At 34.5% G+C, this 16,498-nt stretch overlaps 1 non-coding gene across 1 annotated transcript; it reads left to right on the plus strand.

Annotated features, from left to right (window-relative positions):
* Positions 1-1,031: 1,031 nt before the first annotated feature.
* On the plus strand, positions 1,032-1,138 carry LOC131175179 (small nucleolar RNA R71). The gene has a single exon (XR_009145341.1). It is a non-coding gene; the product is annotated as a small nucleolar RNA R71 (small nucleolar RNA).
* Positions 1,139-16,498: the final 15,360 nt, after the last annotated feature.

The raw sequence follows: 16,498 nt of genomic DNA on the forward strand, positions 1-16,498 counted from the left end.
TCCCAAACTACTTGTCCAATTTGGCTTTCTAAAATCTCTGAGGAAAAGGTAGGGGAGGTTGCTATGGCTCTGGTAATTTCTTTGTCTTCCTTGCTTCCTCTCCCTGATCTTTCTTAGCTTCTTCCTCCTTGTTCTCTGTTTGGTCTTTAGATTTTTCTATGGTTTCCTCTATTTGTTCTACCTCTGGTTGTACTAGAGTTCTCCCACTCCTCAGTGTAACTGCCTTACAATGCTCCCTTGGGTTCATTTCTAGTTGGCTAGGCAGCTTGCCAGCAGCCTTACTTGAAGAACTTGTTTACTGAGCGATCTAATTCTCTAGCATCTTATTGTGAGTAGCAAGTTGGTCCACTCTGGAAGTCAGTTGTTTAATCAATTCATTTTGTTGTTGTTGAGCTACTAGGAATCCTTCCATCATGGTTTTCATAGTCATTTTCGGTTCAGGTTGTTGAGGTTGGAGGGATAGTGATGACTGTGCAAAGTTTTGACCTCAATTCTAAAATCCAGGGGGTGCTGGTGGTTTGTATCCTTATTGCTTGTCTATTGGCTGGTTCTGCTAATTGGACCAAGAGAAATTTGGGTGATTCCTCCATCCAGGGTTGTAAGTATTTGAATATGGATTGTTGGGCTGCCTCTAGTTGAAGTTTCCTCCATTATTCATATAGTTCATCTGTTTTGAGGAGGGTTCATTGAAATTGCTATATTCTGAATTCATGTATCCTCCTCCATAGCTATCTTCATGTTGACTATTTGTACCAACTACATTGGCTTGCACTCTTTCGCGTTTCCTTGTGAGCTAATCAAATTGAGCATTTATCATGCTTAGGGCGTCTACTTCCAATACCCCTGCAGTTATCCTTGCATTTCCTCTTTCATTTGACCACTCATAATTATGGTATGCAACCCTTTCTAGAAGTTCAAGTGCTTGTGGCACTGTTTTCTCCATTAGATCACCCTCTGCAGCTGAATCAACTATGCTCCTTGTAGAGGGTAGTAATCCATTATAGAAATTTTGCACTAATAGACAACCTTTTAGACCATGGTGTGGACATTCCCTCTGCAAGTCTTTATATCTTTCCCATGTGTCATAGAGTGATTCCCCTTCCTTTTGTCTGAAGGTGTTGAGCTCAAGCCTTAGTTTTGCAGTCTTTGCAGGTGGAAAATACCTTGCTAGAAAAGCTTGAGATAGGTTTTCCCAAGTTGTGAACGTTCCAGCTGGTTGAGAAAGTAACCACTTCCTTGCTCTGTCCCGAAGGGAGAATGGGAATGCTCTGAGTCTTATAGCTTGATCAGACAGTCCATTCATTTTGAATGTGTCACATAAGGCAAGAAAGCACTGGAGGTGATAGTGTGGGTCTTCTATTGGTGAACTTGCAAACTGGGTTTGTTGAATCATTTGGAGTAATGCTAGTTTTAATTCAAAGTTGTTGGCTTCCACTGTGTGTCTAGTGACACTGGGCTGAAATCCTTGGACAGATGGAGCTCTGTAATCTCTCAAGAGTCTTGGTCTATCATTGTTATCAACCATGGTTGGAATTTCAGGATCTCCTTAACCATGCTCTTGATGTTTCCTTTCTCTCCTGATGGCTTTCAGAGTTTTATCTAACTCTGGATCACAATCCAAAATTTCTTCTTCTGGCCTTGTTCTGGTCATATACCAGATTGAGCACGTGAGAGAAAAGAAGAAAAATATAACTAGAAAAATAAAATTAGATAATAAATATAATTGCCTAAATCAGCTAAATTGCCTATCGCTTGATATTACTAAAATCAAAAGAATCCCCGGCAACGGCGCCAAAAACTTGTTTGCCTGGTTTTACAACCCCGCAAGTGCACGGATCGCTAACAAATAATAAAGTGATAAGTAGAGTATCATTCCCACAAGGAATTTTTGTTTAGCAAGTACCAATCTGCACAGTAATTTTGACTATCTAGGATATCTAATACTAAGGGAATGAAGCTTATTAACTTTAAACACTAAAAAGATAAACTTAAAACAAAATGGTCTATTTTTGGAACAATTCTGGAATTAAGATTTCACACTTGAATCTTATTAGGGATGTTATCTCATTTATTTACTGAATTGAGGATCGTTTTCCTTGATGGAAATTAGCCCTAAGTTATCCTAAATCCTCTCTCAAGGCATTTAGGGTGTATTTTAATTAACTCAAACCCTACTTTCATGGTGATCAAATTAATTAAAATCCTTGAAGACTTTTAACCAATTTTTAGGTTCCACAAAGGTATCAGCCTATGTCTAGGTCAGAATTCTTAGGTTCAAGATCTTGATTTTCTAATGTTAATCTTCACCTTTCAGTCCTTCAATCAACATCTACAATCATGGCTAAGTGGGTACCAACACATAACATGCATTAAGATCACAAGAAATTAAATCAAGAAATGAATCTCAATCCAATAAATAAAACTTAATGTTCATCCATAATAATAATTACAAGGATTACTCTCCCAAATCCAAAATAAGGAAAACTACTCACTCATAATGAGTTCAGCAAACATCATGATAAAAGGTAAAAACAGTAAAAAGAAAATCATGTAAAAGAAATAAAGCAATAGAAATCTGTCTAGGGAGATGAAATGAAGGAATCGAAAATAGTTTGCAGCTTTGATCTTGTGGAGCTTCAACTGAAAAACTTCTTTTGGTATTGATGCAGAGCCTGACAGTAGCAGCCTTCAGCAGCACTCCCCGACCTCCTTTCTTCTGATGTTTTCTTTTCTATTTATATTGGTTACTCTAGGGTTAGGTTACTTTGGGTCCAAAGGGCCTTAGGAGTCTCGTTTTTATCCAAAAATAGGAGGGGAATTCGAGTTATAAAACTGGCTGTAGCATAGTACACAGCCCGTGTGTCACTACACGGGTCCCGACATGTCGGGCCTTGTAACTTGCTGGAGTGGGATTGCGGAGTCTTACTTTGGCATAGAGAGTTACATAGGTTTGTGCCAACTACACGGGCCTGGTTACATGGGCCATGTATTGTTGTTCCCGTAAGGTTCTTCAAGCTTGCGCTTGGCAGAGACTTACACGAGTCTCTGTAGATTACACGGAGACACTTACACGACCCATGTACTTGTGTTTCTCATCGATTCTCTTTATCTAGGCAATCATCAAAAGTAGTTCCATAGACAGAAAAATTATCCATAAAAACTTCCATGATATCTTCAATATAATAAAAAAAAATAGCCATCATGCATCTTTGAAAGGTAGCAGGGGCATTACAAAGACCAAAAGGCATTCTCCTATATGCAAATGTTCCATAGGGACAAGTGAATGTTGTCTTTTCTTGGTCTTCTGGGTGAATAGAAATTTGAAAGAATCCCGAATACCCATCTAGATAACAGAAATAAAAGTGTTTCGCTAACCTTTCTAACATTTAGTCAATGAAAGGGAGAGGAAAATAGTCTTTTCTGGTAGCACTGTTCAATTTCCTATAATCTATACATATTCGTCAACCAGTGACTACTCTAGTAGGGATTAGTTCATCATTTGCATTTTGAATAACAGTTGTCCCACCTTGGACTAACCCATTTATTATCAGAAATTGGGTATATGATACCTGCATCTAATAGTTTTAAAATTTCTTTCTTGACTACTTCTTTCATGTTTGGGTTAAGTCTTCTTTGATGTTTGATAGTGGGTTTACTATTTTCTTCCATGGGTATCCTATGCATGCAAATCAAAGGGTTGATTCCCTTCAGGTCTTCTATTTTATACCCTATGGCTTTGTTATGGATCCTAAGTTCTCTTAACAATTTTTCCTTTTCTAACTTAGACAGGCTAGCATTGATTATAATAGGATATTCAGAATTTGAGTCCAGAAATGCGTACCTTAACGAGGAGGGGAGAGGTTTAAGCTCTACATGTTTAGCGTTTTCCTAGAGCTTACCTTTGGTTTGTTCCTCTTTCAACTTCTCCATCTCGGAACCTTAGACAGATGGAGCTCCGTAATCTCTCAAGAGTCTTGGTCTGTCATTATTATCAGCCATGGTTGGAATTTCAGGATCTTCTTGACCGTGTTTTGATGTTTCCTTTCCCTCCTGATGGCTCTCAGAGTTCTGTCTATCTCCGGATCACAGTCCAAAATTTCTTCTTCTGGCTTTGTTCTGGTCATATACCAGATCGGGCACCTAAAAGAAAAGAAAAGAAATATAACCAAAAAAATAAAATTAGATAATAAATATAATTGCCTAAATCAGCTAAATTGCCTATCACTTGATATTACTAAAGCCAAAAATTCCTCGGCAACGACCCAAAAACTTGTTTCGCTGGTTTTACAACCTCGCAAGTGCACGGATCGCTAACAAGTAATAAAGTGATGAGTAGAGTATCGTTCCCACAAGGAATTTGATTAGTAAGTACCAATCTACACAGTAATTTTGACTGTTTAGGCTATCGAATACTTAGGGAATGAAGTTTGTTGACCTTAAACACTAGAATGGTAAACTTAAAACGAAATAATTTATTTGAAACAATTCTGGAATTAAGATTTCACACTTGAATCTTACTAGGGATGTTATCTCATTTATTTACAGGATTGAGGATCATTTTCCTTTATGGAAATCAGTCCTAAGTTATCCTAAATCCTCTCTCAAGACACCTAGGGCGTATTCTAATTAACTCAAACCCGACTTTTGTGATGATCAAATTAATTAAAATCCTTTAAGATCTTTAACCAATTTTGAAGTTTCACAAAGGTATCAGCCTATATCTAGGTCAGAATTCCTAGGTTCAAGATCTTAGTGGGACCTGCCAGATGTTAATAAAATAAAGGAGGCTCTGTCCGGGTCTCCACAGAAATAAGTTATAAAAAAAAAATTTAACACATGGATTACTACTTTTAAATGATATTAAAAGTTACAATGGACATGATAAGACTTGATAGGGTGCTCCGACACCGAATGTGACACTTCTTGCCCGGCTATACAGTAGACGGTTAAGGGGCATCACATTTAGTGGTTAGAGCCTGACCGTTACACAGTATGATCTCACTAACTTATTTTTTGTGTAGGTATAGCTAGAACCGAGGCTGATAAAGCCATAAAGAAAAGAAAAAGAGAGCTCGTCAAATGAGTTCATCAGAAGAAAGAGGTTACATCACAAGCTGCCATTGCAGCAAAGGATGAGGAACAACCTCCTTCCAAAAGAGTTTAAGCTGAAGATTCGATCTCACTTGCTCCTATCCAAATTGAACCCATCGATCTTAGATCTCCTCTGATTTTGGATCGACCTGTAATTTAGCCACCCATTTTAACTACTTTGGGAGACAGTTCTTCCAGGCCACGGACCTCGAGGGGAACCTAAGTTCTAACTCAGTCTTTGGAGAGGAATTGATCTGTGAAGGAGAACATAGACCTGACAAAAGTTACTGCTGCGACCATATGCCTCTCAAAAGATTGTCTCTAAATGGGACCGGATAGCATTGAGGACTTCTGCACCATGCTATGAGTCTAAATCTGGAGTCTATTGCCACCCAGCACATGGTGAAGGAGAAGGTGCATTTCTTGAGGTAGGAGATGATCAAGGCGGTTAATGATATATATATATATATATATATATATATAAAGGTAAAAATAAATAGGTTAAATTGTAATAAAATATGATTTGTAAGTTTAATAAATAATTTAAATGTTGAATAAGATAAAAATATTTTGTGTAAGTTGGAATATGTTGTTAGGTAAAATCATTAGGTACAATTTATATAAATTTTATTTTTATATAAATTAAAAGGTAATAAAATATTTAAAGATATTCTACTTAAAAATATATTATTAGGGTTATCATTGTATTTTCTATAATTTTGTGACCATTTTATTATCAATATTTAATTTTTGTCGAATATATAAAAATGATTAAAATAAATTAACTTTTGTTGTTTATGTGTACATGTGAAATTTTATGGGAAAAGCAAAAGTGTTGGATCAAAGAATCTTAAAACTTTGAATATATTGGATATATATTAGTTATATTGGAGAAAAAATGTTAGTAAATGTTAATAATTTTAATTATTTATATTTATTGCATACATAATGTTGTGATTATATTAATGTGAACCATTAAAAATTGTTTGTATTTAGTAGAATATTTTGAAAGCATGTAAAAAATGTAACATGGTATTTAGAAGAATAAATTTAATGCATGATAACATTTTGTATAATTTATAGTAGATTTTTTATGTTGGTTATTTAGAAATATATATTTAATTTATAGTAGATTTTTTATGTTGTTAGAAATGAAAGTAAATAATTTAGATACTATATAGTGAATTTAATTGATTATTTTTTTTGCTGAACTTTGATGATGAATTTAATTGAATTGATCCTTTGTTGAATTTAATTGAATTGTTTAATTTTTGCAAATATTATTTAATTAAAGTGTTATAATGATTTTAAAAAAATTTAAAGTAGAAATTAATTGAATTTAATATAAGCGTTAGAGATTTTTCTATTGTTGTTAAAACTGAGCAAGATCAGCAAAATATTAGATCGGTTTAACCCCAAATTAGAATAGATTTTAGTTTGATTCACCCTCTGTGATTAACTGATCTGACCGGTATTGAAAATATTGTTAGTTATTTTTGTTATATGTTTAATTAAATCTACGTAGGTATATTAAAAAAATTAAAATTTGCTAATTTTTACATGTGAAGATGTCGACTCCATCTTGCACTACTATATACTGGGATGGAGACAATATTATGGATGATGAAGGATACCATTATTGTGGGGGGTCGATCAGTTGTGTTAATGCTTAACAAAATATTAAAATATGCAAATCTCAGAATGAGTATATTACATACTGTTGACGTGGTTGAAGGATGTGAATTCATAGTGCCTATCTTATTTAGAAAATCAAAAATAATTAAAGGTGCCTTGTGATGGTATTGCTTGGAGTTGAGCAATGATGAAGATGTAGTAATAATGTTTAATTTTATTGGCCAAATTGGGGGCATGGAATCAATTGAATTATATTGGGATGATAGTGGAAATGGCTTAAATGAAATGAGCCCATCTAATCTGGGTACATTAGATAATGTTGATGTTAAGGTCGACATCGTTGACACTACAAATGGGCTTCCAAGTCATCTTGATGATGTGGATCGAGTCAATTGCCCATTGATGATGGATCCAATGATAGTGATTTCTATGTCAATGATGAAGATGCAAAACATTCAAAAGATGAAGAGGAATTATTTTGATGATGATGACATAGATATTGATGATAATGATAATATTGATGTACATGTGCAATTATTATAACACACATGTAGCGAACCCAGTTGTGTTGTTTGTCCCACCTCTACCTTATTCAGAAATTGATTTCTCCTTATTAACGGTAGACACAGTCTCAAAACTGTTTTCTTCTTCACTGCGGGATGAATCCAAAGAGTTTGAAGTTGGGATGTTATTCCCATCTAAAAAGGCTATAAAAAAATCCTGCTAAAAAATTACCACAAGTAATGACAACATGATTTTTGCTTAGAGAAGACAAAATGCAGAAAATATGCTACTAGATGCAGTGATACTAATAGCAATTGTAAGTAGAGATTACGCGAATCCCAGTAGCAAGGTTCAAATGTTTGGAAAATTACAAGGTATAATGATCCACATACCTATTCAAAATCAGCCATCTCAAAGGACTATCGGTAGTTAAATTCAAATATATTTGTGATTTCATTCCACCAGTAGTGCAAGAACAGCCTATTATCAAGATATTAGCCTTATAAGTAGAACTTAAAAACAAAATCGGTTATGAACCGAGTTATAGAAAGCTTTAAAGGCTAGACAAAAGGCAATTGTGAAGATTTATAGCGGTTGGCAAGAATCATATGGCTACTTGAGATGATTCAGGACTACATTGTGTCAGAAAAGCCTTGATTCTATTATCCTTATTGAAGATGATGAAAATTGTATTAATAGTTGTTTAGTTTTGGGTACAAGGTTTTGGACAAAATGCTTTGGGCTTTTAAATAGATAATGGAGTGTTTTAAGCATCGTCAGCCCATTATTTGTATTAATTCTATATGGGAAGTATAAAAGTTGTTTATTTTATACTATAGCCCTCGACAAAAATAATTATATTTTCCCCATTCCTTGGGATATTGTTAAAAGTGAAAATGTAAGGAATTAGAAATGGCTTATGCAATGTTTGAGGGTGTTTCTGATAGACTGAGAAGATGTATGCATTATATCAAATTAAACACATTGGGATTAAAAAGGAAACACAGGATGATTGGTGGTAGCCTCCTGCAGCCATCATGGGTATTGTATTCTACACATCCTTAGCAATTATGATACCAAGTTCAAGAATTCAGCGATGAAAAAAGCATTTTGTGAGGTAACTTAGTATAAAAATATTTCATATTTAATATCTACCATGCTAATTAGTAACTACTATGAATTTGATGACATATCTAATTGTATTACGTCATTTAGCTCATCAAAATCAAACAAAAAAAAATTATGAAGTAATGAATAAAATTCAGGACGTGTATGAGGAAACATATGATTGGGCAGTAAAGATTGATCTGAGAAAATGGACTCAGTTGTACGATGGAGGGAAAAAGATATGGGTCTATGATGACAAACATAGTGGAGTCAGTTAATGGAATGCTTAAAAGACTATGTGCATTGCCAATAACTATCATGGTGGAGAAAATATTTTACCAATGCACTAAGTATTTTGATATATGATGCACAACATTTCTCTAACAGCATAAGATGGGCTTTTAATTTATGTATGTGTGTGCTCAAATCTTATAGCAAAATGTACAAAAAGCTAATGGAGATTATGTAACGATCGGGCTCCTACCACTAGAGGAATTGTCCGCTTTGGCCATAAGCCTCGCGGTTTTGTCCCATAGGTGGAATGGAGAACTTTCCAGTAAGTCACCCATCCTAGAATTTCTCTCAAGTGAGCACGCATAACCCTAGAGTTCTTCCAACTCTCCAGGCCATTCTACCAAAAGGCGCCTCTAGTGATTAGTTCTCCCATTTTATATATCATTACTTTTTGAACCCAAGACCATCTCCATGCTTTGCCGATGTGGGATTTGCCTAAGGGTCCTTTCTCTCCCCCTTTCAGGACTCAGCGTCCTCACTGAGGTTTGCCCCACCATCGCCCAAGAGGACACACGAGCGGCTCTGATACCAATTGTAACGATCGGACTCCCACCACTAGAGGAATTTTTTGCTTTGGCCATAAGCCTCACGGTTTTGTCCCATAGGTGGAATGGAGAACTTCCCAGGAGGTCACCCATCCTAGGATTTCTCTCAAGCGAGCACGCTTAACCCTGGAGTTCTTTCAACTCTCCAGGCCATTCCACCAAAAGGCGCCTCTAGTGATTAGTTTCCCCATTTTATATATCATTACTTTTTGATAGACCATCTAAGTAATGATATATAAAATAGAGGAACTAATCACTAGAGGCGCCTTTTGGTGGAATGGCCTAGAGAGTTGGAAGAACTCCATGGTTAAGCGTGCTCGCTTGAGAGAAATCTTAGGATGGGTGACCTCCTGGAAAGTTCTCCATTCCACCTATGGGACAAAACCTTGAGGCTTATGGCCAAAGCGGACAATTCCTCTAGTGGTGGGAGCCCGATCGTTACAAATTATATTTGGATATTCAATAGCAATTCTGGTGAATTTGAAGTCAAGACTAGTAGGTTAAGACACAAGCAAGTTGTTAAACTTAATAAACAAACTTACACATATGGAAAATTCCAAGAGATATGGATCCCTTACTCTCATGTCATTACAACATCCAATCTAGAGTGATTGATTATGATATGTATCTAAAATTTATAAGTTGGATCATATGCTGCAATATTATGAATTAATATTCCATTCTCTTGGAGGCCCCACTTATTGGCCTGATGTTGATGATCCTCTTGTTTTGGACCCATCTTGGATAAGGCCAAAAGGAAGGCCAAAGTCTACTAGACGGAAGAATGAAATGGATTGGAGGTTGAAAGAAAAAGTTGATGAGAGATCAAAGATTCATTGTTCTTTACGTCGTGAACTAGAACACAATAAAAAAAAAAAGTTATCGACGTATTAATGTAGACAAAAAAGATTTGAATATCATTTTTTTTTATCTTTAAGATCTATATTCATTGGATATACAAATAAAAAAAATATTAAATGAAGTAAATTCTTCTGCCATATATAAAATTTTTATATTTTTTACTTCTATTTGTAACAAGAAAAAAAAAAGAGTACAAAAATCGTTAGTGAAGCATTGAAAAAGAAACGATTTGGAAATTCAAATGTACATATAAATTATGATGTTGTAGATAAATATACTATCCCCATTGATGTATTTGAACATAAAAGACCTTTTGTCAACCTACAAAATTACATGTGTCTTTAAAAAGGCAAAGCAAACCATATATTTATTGGCAATCATTTTTTTTTCTTGTTACAAACAGGAGTAAAAAATATAAAAATTTTATATATGGTAAAAAATCGTTAGTGAAGTATCGAAAAAGAAATGATTTGAGAATTCAAGTGTACATGCAAGTTGTGACGTTGTGGATAAATATACTATCCCCATTGATGTACTAGGACATAAAAGACTTTTGTCAACCTGCAAAACTATGAGTGTCTTCAAAAAGGCGAACCAAACTATGTATTTATTGGCAAGCATTCAAAGAATCTGAATGATTTTGGTAGAATGATGATATATGCGCAACATGAATGGGAAAGATTATGGGAGATATGGTGCAAGCTTAAAGCATACTGTAGATTTCATAATTTACTTGTACCAAAAGTGCGTTCAGCAGAATTACAAAGAAATTCCCTTAAAGAGATATGTAAAGTTAAATCACAATTACAAGTTAAGATAGACAAAATGAATACTCATCTTAAAATTTTTCAAAATGAATACTCATCTTAAATTTTTCAAAATGAATACTTATCTTAAAATTTTTCACAATCAGACAATGTTACACCTTATCCTTCTATAAGGCATAACATGATTCCATAGTATACCTAATAAATTACCGAACTTCACCTATCGATAACTCATTAAGTATACTACAAGGGATTTTAAAACAATTCTAATACATTAACAGTTTTAAGTGATTATAAAATAGTGGTTAAAGTGTCCTTCTAAAATTTGGGTAGATGTCATTTTTTTTTCCACATTTTTAAAATTTTAAGAAAATTTTGGCAGAATAACGGCTGTCATTATAAGAAAATAGTTCTTCAATTCACCTGAAAAAACAATTTACAATAATATCCAAGTCCAATCTCAGCATTCTTAGCATCTCACAATTCATTTCCCATTTTCTTTTCAAAGAAATTAACTTATACTCGAATATTATACAAGACTTTTTTGTACAACTGCTCAATATTCATGATTACATACATCTATGTAATTGTAATTACATCAATCTATGTAATTGTAATTACATCAAAAAGGAAAATACAATGGGTATTTCTAATATACCCCGAAAATGAGACCATAAAATGCTCTAATTAATGGCTCACTCAGTTGTCTATGCAGACTTCTCTTTACTCCTACCTGCGACAGCATAACAAGCTATTGTTGAGTATTAGACTCAGTGGTATACAACCATAATTTAATACTTGAAATAAACACAATTTACCAAAAATATAATTAATAGTTTTCAACATTCATCTAACATTCATATTTTCAAAAATATTTTATCAAATAATTTCAAAACATTAGTGTTGCCACAATTCACACAACATAGGTCACGATACAAAATTTTCAATCAATGCGTACGCCACGACAAAGCAATCTACAACCTCACTAACCGAAATTAATGAGGGAGGTGGCTAGCTAACTATATGAGTATTCATCAGAACTCAACCTCAACTGGCAAGCCAAAGGGGGAGGAAACATAATCAAACTCAACTCCATAAATGGAGGAACACAATAAAATTTGTCATACCAAGTGTGATTTCAAAAATCAGTTCAAACTATTTCATTCAAGTATTTCATTACAAATCACTAATCATATTTCATTTAAAATTTTCACTTATAAAGTAGGCAACACACTATTTCTCAAATTAATTTCTCAATGCCATAACAATAAAAAAATCATTCACACACACTTATTCAAATCAATTTCCAAATGAAAAACAAAGAATTAAAATTAATTGTGCACAAACCTTCTTTACTTGTCTTGACTTAATCTAATTTTTCTCTTTCCTTGGAAGGCTCCTTCCCAACTAAAACACATAATTAAAGTGTCTTAATACTCATCCAAAACATTCCAATAACTATTCCAACAATTGCATCATACATACTTAAGTTACTTATGAAGTTTCATAAGGTTTGAGTTCTAGACAGTTTTACTTCTTGACTTTTGAACCTAATTTCAACCTAGTTCTAATCATAATCTACTGAGGTGTTCTTCATAAAATTTGTCCCTCTATGTCTTAGTTTCATTTTCCAATTTGAATCACTCCATTTGGAGTTCTGCTTATCAAGTTATGATCAATTTATCAAGTGTTGGCCCAATGCCCCTTTATAGTTCCAAAACCGGGCAGATTCTATAGTGAACTTTGTCTAAATATTTGGGCATGCTACAGTCATTTTTAGACCTCATGTCCCTCATATGAGTTGTTACCCTATGTCTTAGGGTCACTCAGGTTCAAGAGTTACAGTTTTTTAGGTTATGTAGAATGAGTTATAGCCAATTAACTGACCTGGACTCTTGAACCCTGTGCCTTCAAGATTTCAAGTTTAGGTCAGTGCCTTTGTTTCTAATTTTAGGGTCTTTACACTAAAAATTTGGGAAATGTTTCTAAATTAAATTTGGACTTCTATTTCTTAGGTTTTCAAAACAATTTGGGTCATCCCAATTAGAGTTTCCTAGTGAGAGATATGATTTAAATACTATTTTGAGGTCAAATGGTTACTTAGTTCAATTTCAGGATTTGAATTGCTGACTTGTCCTAACAATTTGTCTAAGTTCCATTAGGTTCTAGACTTTCGTCAAAACACCAAAATTGTAGTTCTAGATCTTATGGAAAATTTGGCTTTAATTTCACTACATTTTCAGTTTTTTGGGCCAAGTTATGGCATTTTTTTCCAAAACTGGTCGGGTAGGTCAAAGTCCAGAATTTCATGTCAGTTTTGGTTCTAGTCAGAATTGTTGACCTAAATTTTTCTAACAATTTGGTTAGATTAGAATCAAGATTTAGGCTCATGATCTTCATAAGAAATGTTCTACTATGTCTAAACTTTCCACAGGTTCAAAAATCAAGTCATTTTGGAGCTTTCTACAATGAATTATACCTAATTAACCAAATATTGTTCATTTGGTCATTTCTACCTAGGTCCAGAACACCAATTCCAGATTCAAGAAATTTTTAAACCAACTTATGGTTAGTTTTTGGGCAAGATTTCTTCATGAAAAATGTGGCTTTAGGTTTTAAGTTTCATCTCCAATTGTCCTCACACCAATTAGAGTTGTGTAGCTCTTATTATGGCCATTCAAATCCACTAGACTCAAGGGTCCAGAATTGAGCAATTCAACAACCCTCAATTTTCTCAATTCTATTCATCAATTCTCAATACAAGGCACACTAAATGACCATAATTAAGCATTATAAACATCAATTGGTCAATAACTCTCAAAACCCTAATTTTCGTAAACCCTAATTTTCCCATCTTTCACAACTCATGCAATTTGTAACACCCCTAAGTTCGGTAGGGCGTTCTACTGCTCCGGTGACCAGTGTTGTCCGGACAGCTAGGATGCCTAGAACCGTACTTCAATATGAGTGAGGAGACATAAAATAATGAAATACAAGAAAAGAAAAACAAAGGAAAAATCATAGCAAAGAAATGTAACCGAGTAAGTGAGCCGGGAAACCTAGCGTTGGGTTATCATGACAGGAAGTCACGGCGTGGACCGTTGACTAGCTCTCGGATCATGGGAACCCTGGGAAACATTTTTAGGACTTAAATAGACCATTGTTGAAGAGTAAATATCATTAGAAAGATCAAAGAAAAATTAAATAATTAGTACAAAGAAAAGTGAGAAATCGAAAAACAGACAAAATACGGTGTTACCGAAAAATCGGGAAAACCACCCGAACAGGGGCATTATGGTCATTCGACATCCCGAAGTGTCTTTTGACCTAAATGTCCATTAAAAATAAATAGTATTACACTTAGAAAATGAAATGAAAAATTAATTTGGTGGTACCTAAAATAAATAGTGGAAATAATGGGTTAAATGTGGATTAATTGAAAAATTAACTTATAAAATGTTTTAATTTTAGTTAGTGGACCACTATAGGATTTATTAAACATGAAATATGGCTGAAGTGGTCCACTAACCACCTGAAATCCCATCTTCCTCAAAACCTCCCAACATTGCCGAATTGATGAACCCTTGAAAACCTCCATTAACGTTTTCTTTGAGCTTGATCCATCCTCCATTTTCAACTCCAAGCTCTTAGGTCCTTTCATGAAAAATGGTCTACACACCACAAGGAAGATATTGATGCCAATTTTGGGAAGTTTAAGCAAGGTTTAACAAGCTCCAAGCATAAGGTAAGTTCATAATTTTGAGAATTTCTTTGTTAAAGTTTATGTGCATGTTATGGGTATTAGTTTGGTGAAGGAAAATTTTGAGTTTGATGGGTTATTGTTGTTGTCATTTTGGACAGCCATGGTCACGTTTTTGATGAGGAAATTGTGCATATAATTGTTGAGAAATAATGTTGTTCATGGTGATTTAGTAACCTAGTGATTTAATGCATGTATATATGGTGAATTATACACTTGATGGAAATTAACTTATGGTACGGCAATGTGATGTTGATGAGTGATTTGTGGCAGCTTGTGGACACTTGAGAAATGGTGTATATTGAAGGAAGTGTGGGCAGCATATTGACCTAGAAGGATTGATGTTAAGTATGTAAATTAAAGTTGTAAAGTGTATGTAATGTTTGTGGTGTTTAGGTGTAATTGTAATGGTACTTAGAATTGTGATTGTGAATGATAATTGGTGTGTTGATGGTGATTGGAATCTGCCCAAAATAATGCTAATGTAATGTAGTAAATGTTGTTGGTAATGTGCCAAAACAGTTTGGTAGGGTATGGAAGTAAACCTTGCAAGGTAAATAATGTGTTTGAAGTTGGGGTGTGAAATGCATATTGAGGGCAGTGTATATTTTGGCCTATAACCTTGAATGTGTAACCTCAATTGGTATGAGACCAATTTGGGGTGAAACTAGGCACAAAATGTGCCAACTTTCATTGAGAAACCATGCCAAAATTCTGCTTGCAAGGTGACCTAAAAATTTGACCAATTCGGATTAGGTGCAATTAGGACCTGAAAAATGACCAATTGGGCAGCAGTGAGTTTTTAGGCCATAACTCACTCAAACCAGGTCCAATTGACCTGAAATTTTGACCAAGAATAGTTAAGACCCATACCTACAAGTCTTATGAAGACACCAAAACCCAGAAATGACCATAAGCAAGTCAAACAACTTGCACAAGTTCGGGTCCACAAACTGGCCGAACCAGAATTGACCAATTTGACCTAAAATTGACCTAAAATGGTACCATTTGACCAGCAATAGTGTAATGACCATAACTTGGTCTACTTAACTCGGATTGACCTGAAATTTTGCACCGCGTGCAATAAGACCTAGATCTACAAGTTTGTAGTTTCGACCGAGACCCAAAACCGAGGGAACTAGATCGTCCGGTTAGGTCAAACCAGTGTTCGGAATCCAAAGAATTTGCATTAAAAGGCACTAAGCAAGGAAATGACTTTGGTAAAACATACCAAATCTAAAACCTTATCGAATGTGACATATTAACGACACTAAAACCTAATTTACCTAAAACGCAATGAGGGTCGGTATATTAGGTGACTTAGTGAATAATTGAGTTCAGTGCATTATTTACCAAACCCCATCGATAGAGACATTTAATTTGGTAATCAAACACTTCAAATTGTGTTTCTCGATTAACAAGGACTCAAAGAAAAGGGAAAGAAATCGAGTCAAGACCAGAGACAAACATCGAGGTTTGTGCACAACAAGCTTTCTCTTGAATTAATTTCAATTGAAATAAATAATGATTATTTGTATATCATTATTTTAAATTGTGGAAATGTGTTTGAGGAATATTTATTGATTGAAAAATATTGTGAATAGTTTGAAATCAGAAAATGGTTTGAATGACATTGATGGATACTTATTGATTAAAAGCATTAGAAATGGTTTGAAACCACACTATCATGTATATTGATTGTATTCCTCTCTAGCTTGTCTAGTGGGATGAATTGAATTCTCTCCGGCTGAAGTGTTGAGGTGTGTGCTCATGGAGGACGAATAGAATGAGTACTCATATTTTTGCTAGCTAGCCATGTTATTCCTCATTAGTCATCGACTTTTGGGATGAATTGAATACCTCATTAGCCATCGGCTTTTGGGATGAATTGAATTATGGATCATGATTAAGATGTGTGTGATTTATTGATGTGT

Source organism: Hevea brasiliensis, chromosome 16, assembly GCF_030052815.1.
Source record: "Hevea brasiliensis isolate MT/VB/25A 57/8 chromosome 16, ASM3005281v1, whole genome shotgun sequence".
Taxonomy (NCBI): domain Eukaryota; kingdom Viridiplantae; phylum Streptophyta; class Magnoliopsida; order Malpighiales; family Euphorbiaceae; genus Hevea; species Hevea brasiliensis.